The 8,835-nt window shown below is 42.1% G+C and overlaps 1 long non-coding RNA gene across 1 annotated transcript; it reads right to left on the reverse strand.

Annotated features, from left to right (window-relative positions):
* Nucleotides 1–4,429: 4,429 nt before the first annotated feature.
* On the reverse strand, nt 4,430–7,774 carry LOC129380784 (uncharacterized). Its single transcript, XR_011892941.1, has 2 exons — nt 7,605–7,774; nt 4,430–4,594 (listed from the first exon to the last, which is right to left on the reverse strand). It is a non-coding gene; the product is annotated as an uncharacterized lncRNA (long non-coding RNA).
* Nucleotides 7,775–8,835: the final 1,061 nt, after the last annotated feature.

The raw sequence follows: 8,835 nt of genomic DNA on the forward strand, positions 1-8,835 counted from the left end.
AGTAGTCCAAAAAAGCATTAGCAATTTCGTTGGGCTCAGAAAGAGTGAGGCCATTGTAATTTATTTTGGTTATAGAGGCATCAACAGACGATTTGTTAAGAAAAGAGTTCAATAACTGCCATTGCTTTTTGGGGTTATCCTTATTCTGATCAAATTTATTTTTGTAGTACTTTTTTTTCACATGTTTAAGTAAAACATTCAGTAATTTACAGTATCTACTATAGCGTCTAGCTAGTCTAGTATTAAAGGGCTGACATTTAGTTTTCTTGTACATGTTTTCCTTCTTTCTTAAACTTTCTAGAAGACCCTCCGTCATCCATGGGTTGCGCGGATATTTATACTTTTTCCCAAATTTACCGTGCGTGTGTTAGTCGAAACGGCCAATAAAAATAAAGTGCAGAATTTGTTTAGTGCTTCTTCGGGATCAGATGACTTTATTAAAATTGTTTAGGTTCCATACATTATTGCTGGTCATGTATTGTCTTGTAAGTTTATTAGACAGTGAAAATCTTCAACTTGACTGGAACCTGTGTAACATAAATATCATAATGCATCTTTTCAGTTTTTCCAAACTATGTCAATTCTGCTGATTCTGTGGGCTGTCCAAATTTTCCATGTTGGTGTTTTCAGTTATCATTGAACCAAGGTATCCGTCTTCTCTATGGTTTACCCTCAAGGCTTCCCTTTCATCTACTCTGAGAAATTGGCATGCGGCTACCAGATGTGGGCAGCTTGCCTCACAACACATGCACATGCTGAGCTACTTTTGCCAACCTTTGTGCTAGATGTCAATCAGCATGAGCGAAGCAGCGAGAATGGGGAATTATGAAATTGAGGCAGAGGTTCGAGCATTAAGGGAAGTCATACTTATGAGGTGAGTACATGTGAAGAAAAGTATTCAGAAATGTTGGGAATTTGCAGTTTCCTGTTTATTGGTCTATTAAACTCTCCCTAGCTATTTCAGTTATTTCATCATGTGTTGCAATTTTTAGTTGCAATATGTTCTTCTTAAGTGCTGCCACACTTACTACTAGAAGTTTGAGAACTTATATTTCTTATTCACTTGGTTCATTCATACCTACAAGCAGCCGTCTTTTCACTTTACATCAGCTATTGAATGTAATGCCCAGATATGTTCTCAGTCTACTTCAGTAGGAGTCACTAACACAATGAATGATCATGAAGCATGTGGGTTCTTAGAAAGTGCCTTCATGTAATGCAGCTGTAAGTTAAGGTAGGGGATGCTTTGGAAAGCATGTTATGTGGCTTACATGAGAATTATTTTATGCCAGAAAGCACACAAATATTTGTGTTTATTTCTGGTGTTCTTCTTCCTTAATTACTTTCTTGATTCAGCGCATATATATGAAGCAAGAGATCTTGGCTTGTTCTTTCTTTACATTAGCAAATTACATTATACATATAATAGCACACTTTACATAATTGAGCACATTAAAAGTCACTTGGCGAGCAAAACATGTACTTGTCTTTTTGAGTATCCCAGCTTAATGTTTTAGTGTGTGCAGTTTGGACGTGATTCTTGAGAAGCACTACGTCTGCTTCAAGTATATGAGGTATAATTGCTTTTGCTTAAAAATAATCCTAATCTTCCTTGATAGCTGTCCTTTTTTTACTAGACAATATAAGCATGGTGCTTAATTCCAAGATAAATATGCCTGCTGTAACTGTATGCATCAGTGTTTGACTATTCGTTACCTACTATTCCTATTAGAAAAATGTATTTGCCAACCTCCAGTTATTTGCATTGAAGTAGTGAAGAGTTTGACGGCAGCCTGTCTGGTTTGGTCAAAAGAGGCACGGTAAGTAGTTTAAAATTAGGTGCTAACCATAAAAATGAAAAATAAGAACTGGTTCAACTGGAGCTTTGTTCGCAATCTTTGCGAACAAGGCTTTCAAGTGGGAGCCGAAGCATCTATCTTGTATGCCCGATCTTCATTTGCTTATTGTTATTATTATTTGAATTCATCTAGCCCTAAAGAGGTGGCAATTTATTTCAAATACTACTCTTTGCATTTTGTTTCCATTGCTGAGTTTTTTTTTTTTAAGTAACTTCATGCACCACACAAGTACAACTCAAACATTTTCATTCTTTCAAGGAAGTCACAACTAGTGGAAGGTATTCTGCACTAACATAATTATTTTGAGATTTCCAGTAAATACGTAGTTCTCATAAAAAGTATCTAAATAATTTTGGCCTAAGCGGTTATACATTAACCATGTAGGCTTCATCAACTTCTGACATCACTTGGTCTTGGCAAACTTGTGAGCTGACAAGCTTGAGCATGCAGTCACTTCCCTCCATATTTGTTTCGATGAAGGCTTGCCCTTTGGTGCTACTCTGGATCCACCCCCGTTTCCTGTGATTACCACTATGGGCTTCAAGGCACACACCCTCAGGAAGACTTTTCATGCACAAACCTGGTTCTTTCACACTTTTACTAAGACAGACATTGAAAGCAAGGATGGCATAGCAGGCATGTTGGTTACAGAAGTACTCTATTAAATAGCTTTGTAAGTATTCATCTTGTGGACATGTCCATATCCTCTTCTGCTGAATTAGCTGGGGGAGCATGTCTCCTTCTCATGCTTACCCCAGCCCAGCCAATCAGAACTTCAGCAGCGGATGAAATGGACATTTCCACTAGGTGGACACGGAATACATCCCCTGTGCTCTGTCCTATCTTTCCACCCTTCTCCATGTATTTTACTCAGTAAACTACTGGTTCAGCATGTTGGCCACCTTAATCAATCTTCCAGTAGCTCAGCACTTAAAAGGTATACAATACAGATAAGGCACTATAAACCCAAGCAGTTAGGCTGGCGATTGCTGCTGTTATGCACCATACAGGCAGACGCAATGGCTTCACTGTAGCTTTCTAAGTTAACTTTACTGAACTTTGAATTTAGAGAAGGCAGAATATAAAAACAGACTAGCATCTTTCTTATGTGCTTCACGCCTCTGCTTTTTTGTGTTACTAAAATAAGTATGTTGAACCTAAATGAAGTAGAAGGAAAAGGAAATTGTCACACAAATTTCATTTCACTGTCTTTTTAAAGGTATAGCAATATTTTTTAATTGCAATACAAGTTGTTACTTGTTTCGATCTTAATGTTCATTCCTCATACTCCAATTGGACTACAACTGTTCCCTCATCCACAGCTATCAAGGCCTTATGGCAACTTTGGAAGCTCTCTGAACTGAGTAAATGCTATGCATTGCATTATTTCTTAATACATTTTCATGGCTGCCTTTAACCTCTATAGTTCCTCATTAAAGCCAGCATCTCTCTTGTGACCACATTTAAAAGCTTGTGGTAATGTATGCCTAACAAGAAATATGGGTACTTTGTAGTGCTAGTATGCTCTAAGTAAATTGTTCTATGCAAAAATTTCTGACATAATTGTCTGACAAATACTGCATCATGTTTGCTATTTTGCCTTCTGTTTCAATTTCACTGCATCTATACATTTTACGAGTGCATGAGTAGGGTTTAAGGCTGTTCTTTAAAATGCTCATGAGCACTTATCATGATCAGTTCCCCATATAAGTGGTTTTGCTCATGAGAATACAGGAATACGATAAAAATTGACATGGAACCAACATATAGATAACGTCTGCATGACTGCCTATCAAAAGTCATATTTTCTGAGAAAAAAACACTGGAACGTGCATCGCGTAATGTAAAACTTATTGCGTACACCGCCTTCATTAGGACGATACTAGAATATTCAGCCGTTGTTTGGAGTCCCCATCAAGTGACGCTTAAGAGGAAGTTGGAAAGGATACAGAGTCTGGCGGCACGTTTCATTTGTTCGACATACCGAAGGAAGGAATCGGTCACGCTTATGTTACAGCGTTACAACTTCTATCTTCTTGAGGTACGTAGGAAAAAAATATAGGCTGAAGGTGCTTTATCAAATAATGCAGGATCAACTTTAGATTGATAAGCTCAAATATCTACATGCTCTAGGCAAAAGATACCCGCGAACTAACCACGACTATGTCATAAAGCCGACCGTATCAATAGTGATACATATCGATACCCATTTTTTCCTGGATGCGATAGAAATGTGGAACCAATTGCCAAACGCTATTGTTAGCCTAAAAGATGTCACCGACTTTGAAAATGCTGCTGAGGCATATTTATGGGAGTTTTCGATTTAGTTTTGAAGTGCCAAGTGATATGTGCAACTTTATATTCATTGTACGTATTTTGACAAATGTCAGAAGTGTGCTGAACAGCATTCAAGTGAACATCTTATTCACTGTGAATTGACAAGTGTTAAGCAACTTTACGTACATTGACATTGTCCATATTTGATTTATGTAATTGGATTGTCCTCTCTGTTATGACCCTCTATGAGAGTTGACAGTATTAATAAATAAATAAATAGACAACGAGGGATGTGGATAAGAACACTTTATTTTCAGCACACATGTTTTTTTAATGAACGGCTGTTATACTGCTAAAATCTGCACATTTAATAAAAGTACACTGCTCTGCTTCATCACTCCATGCTAAGTGCAAGTATCCCGTACCAGGAAGTCAAACCAAGACGTGGGATGTTCAGTCTGTGAAAACAAAAACGAGTTTGAAACATTAACGTGCAAAAACTAAAGCACACTCAAGAAAATAAACACAGCACAGGAACATATCCAATGAATCAGAATTACCTTTGAGAGCAAACATATAGTTTCTATGGCACAGTGAAGAAACCTTATTCCTCCGGCTTTTTTTGTGCGCGAGAAAATATGAAAGTGCATGCGTTCTCCCCATATTGTGTATCTGTCACCTTTTCACACACAACAAAGATGTTGTCTCAATGTACCCAACTGTCTTTGCATAGCCATTTCTCTGCTCTCATACCATGATACCTACAGTTAAAGGCTATAGCAATGCTTAGCTTGAATGAACCAACACAAGCTACATGCACTGTGCTGTTGAACATGGCATTGTAAGTTAAGATTCATGCATAGCACATTCATGTGCTATAAACATTTGATTGTTATTGTAGGCAAGATAAATAAAAAGAAGGTATGTAAATAAGGATGTTCCCTAATAAGCTGTGCAGAAGTGCTCTCCCGTTTGGACAGAAGCCGAGCACAGCTGCAGTGAACAAGAAGCCAACTTATACAGCATTTAAAATCTAGGTTCTAAATGTGCTACAGATTTTTCTGAATTAATGGTCGAAAATCTAGGTGTTAAAGGTGACAAACATTTAAACAGGTCTCTGTTCGGACTGGTAATGCAATGTGCCGCCTAGTTGCAAGTGCAAATCACTCAATTATGTCTAGGGCACGTTTCAGCAAAAGACAGCCAAGATTACTGTGCCACTGAGGTCTATTTCCTGACATCTGATTTCTTCTCAGAAAGCTACCTCTCTAAAAAAAAAAAAAACCTTCACAACAAAATAACCCAAACCTTTCTTGAGAAAAACCATCACACTGGTCCTTGAACACTAATTACACAGTGGCTCCTTGCGATGTAATGTTATGTACGTCAGCACCTTACAAAGTACAGGAAAATTTAATAATGGCAGCGTGAGAGGTACACAAAAGAAGTAAAGAGATAAAACATCACACAGGCTGCCATCAGTGTTCATATCTCTAGTTCAATGTGGATGTTTTTAGCAGTGAATACATGTTCTCATTAAACTGAGTCATAATATTACAAAAGCGAAGGGCAAGGGTCTTTACATTCTAAACTGACAAATGTGCTTTATTACGATTCACCGCAATACAGGAGGTGTTTTGCAGTGAACGGTCACGTAAGGTTTTGGCTAACTACGGCGGGCGTGTCCTGCAGCGAGGCGTCTTGTGTATCGCGGTAAAGCGTATTATTGTGACAAGAGCTAATCTGGCATGTATGGCTTTAGCCAACAGAAGTTCTTAAGACACCATGCATCCTGCCGCAAAAATCTGCTTTGTTGAGAGTAGAACATTAGGTTCGTCGCCAACAGAAACCATACATTGCAGATTCACGTAAATCTTTCCCAATATTGGCATGCTTCACCGCAACACACAACTATGTTGCGGTGATAACGGTGGTCGAACAGGCTGGTGCAAATGTTTCGACAGGGGAGTGTGCCTTCATCAGGGCAACTGCTTTCCTTGGCAGTTTTCATATACGTGAGTCCCCCCAATTCCCAACAGGGAGATTTAGCTGGACCTTTGCCAAGAGACGTACCGACAAGCGTTTGGTAGTGGCTGGTAGAGATACAGGAGTCTAAAAAGCGTTGCTAAATTCGGTTCCGTAAGGTTAGCTTCACCGCAATACAAATAGATTAAGCAGTTAGAGATAAATGTTTTGCGGTGAATCATAGCAAGGGTACCTGGCCTTTGATGCAAAGCAGCTTCCCAAGAGGCACGCTAATCCAGTGGCTAGTTATGCAGTTCCCCGCATGCGAGTGAGTTCCCTGCGTTCGGCGGTTTCCCAGTGACATACAAAATGACATTGATTGACTGTGTTGTAAATGGGCGACGGCACTATATGCTGATCGATGCAAAAGCGTCGTTTCGCTTTCGAAAACCGCGCTCGGCTAAAGAAAACACCTTGACTCGCATATGACCAAAGCAGTTAGACAGGAGACTACGAAATTACGTAGCTATTATGGAAGAAATCAACAGTTCAGAAACAAATGGCTGTGTAAACATTAACTCAATTGCTTACGAGGCCGACAAACCAAAGGTTCAAAGCATCACAGCCACGTCCGAAATAGCGCTGAAGGCCAGCCAGTACACTTATTAGGCGCCTCGGCGCGCGTAATGTAACAGGAGACGGCAGGTGCACGCGTACATCATTAAGGAACACATATTATATATGTCGGTGAAAGCGGTCACTCTTCACTTCTGAAATGCTTCACCGCGTAACACTAGTCTACTGCGGCGAAGCTGACTTCAGGACGCCGATTTATTCAACTTATCTAGCGAGGCAGGTCCGTTTAGCACGCTTGGCAACGTTTGACATTTTCTGCATTAATTTCGTTTGTTCTTTTTAATTTTCTTATCATAGTGACCCTGTATCACGCAGTAGCAGAGCTGGTGCCGCGTCTTAACTGCGTTAGGAAAGGTAAGCGTATATGCAGCAGGCACGGCGGCATTGGCTCTTGTTTGGAAACTTCAAGAGACGCTCTTCCGCGGAGCGATGCCATTCGTATTATTAAAAGAATGCAGGTGATGTTTAAATGAGCCGCAGCAAAGCTGTAAAAAAGCAGTAGTAATGCTGTTCTAAGATCCTCTCGCTCGAGCGAGATGGTCTTAGACAAAAAGCACGACGTAACGCGATCTGACGGAACAGCTCGTCATGCCAGTGTTTTCTCACGTCCTCGTTCTTACGCGCACCCTCCCCTGAAAAGACTACTGAATGGTTCTGTGCACGCACTGACGATCCTGACGGAGGCAATACCACTCACATATGAGCAGCTCCATATAAGATGCCACGGCCCATTCCACATGCCGGCTGCAATTTGACGCGGCCATGAGGCAAAATATGCGCACAAGGTACCTAATGGTAACGCATCAAACAGCTCACAGCCCCAATCCTTTATTACACGCATATAGCGTGGAAAGATGAATTACTCACGCTCTAAGTGGGCACGGAATACGAACCGCTTCGCAGCGCAGCCGGCTCCGCAAGACAGACGCCATGGAAATGAGCGGATGTGACATCATGGGTTATAGCGGACGTGACGTCATGGGTGAACGTAGACATTTCGGGCACCTTTTGTCTGCTGTGCCCCGGGCACAGCAGACACGGCCGAAAAAATTTTGCTTGCACATAAACCTGGGACTCTCCGCTAGGGGGCCGTGGAGTACTGACGTGCCTCACATAAGCTCCTGCGTCTTGCGCTCATTTCTACAGAAAGGCCACTCACCCCTTTCATTTTGCACCGACAGAATCGGCAAGCTGCAAGGAACCAGCGGATACCACCTACTTTAAAAGTGAGTGCGTTTTGATCAAGATTTCGAGCTTTATCTTCACCGACCATCCCGTGCCTTGCTAAGCCTAACGCCGCGCGAGACCCCACCGGCCCGCAGGGGAGAACCGCCGTCGCACGTGCAACAGGCACACGGTGCGCGTGGAAGGAGGCCGACAGAGCTCGCTGCCGCACGTGCACTGTGAGCCGAAGAGGAGGTTCGGCGCTCGCAGGCGCTGCGGCTGACAAGCAGACTTTGAGATGAGCCAAGAAATACCCGCGACGGACGCGACGTCAAGCGAACGACAAGAAGAAACAAGCGCCATGCATACAGCCTCAGCGGAAAAGGCCGACGCCGCGCAATCTTGGACCTACGATAAAAACAGCGGCAGAACCATAGACCTCAACGACCAATGGCTGACATGGGAAAGGAAAGGCAAGAAGGAAATCACGCGCATCAAAGCCCCCGCAGTGACCCAATCCACACAACAGCCAGCCATGCCGCCACCGCCGCGCAACTCCAGAATGCCACCGCTACCTTTGGACGACATCAAGATTGTCTACCGCCCACAAGCTGGCCTTGAACTCGCCAAATGGTCACTCGTCGCAGTCACTCACGCAGTCGGAAGATCCAGCGGAATATTGCAAAAAGAATTCCATGACAACGTGCGAGTACAAATGCAAAAAAAAAAAGAAAACCTCATCATTGCAAGTACAGCAAACAAGAACTACGCTCAAAACTTAGCCAAGGTCACTAACATACAGCTTGGAGGCAACATCTACAACGTAAAAGCCAACTCTCGTCTACCCGAAGATGTCAGCAAAGGTGTTATCTACGGTGTCACGCCTGGGACTTGCAGTGCGGAACTAATGGATGGAATTCGAGTGCCAGCACGC

The sequence above is a fragment of the Dermacentor andersoni genome, chromosome 2 (genome assembly GCF_023375885.2).
Source record: "Dermacentor andersoni chromosome 2, qqDerAnde1_hic_scaffold, whole genome shotgun sequence".
NCBI classification, from domain to species: domain Eukaryota; kingdom Metazoa; phylum Arthropoda; class Arachnida; order Ixodida; family Ixodidae; genus Dermacentor; species Dermacentor andersoni.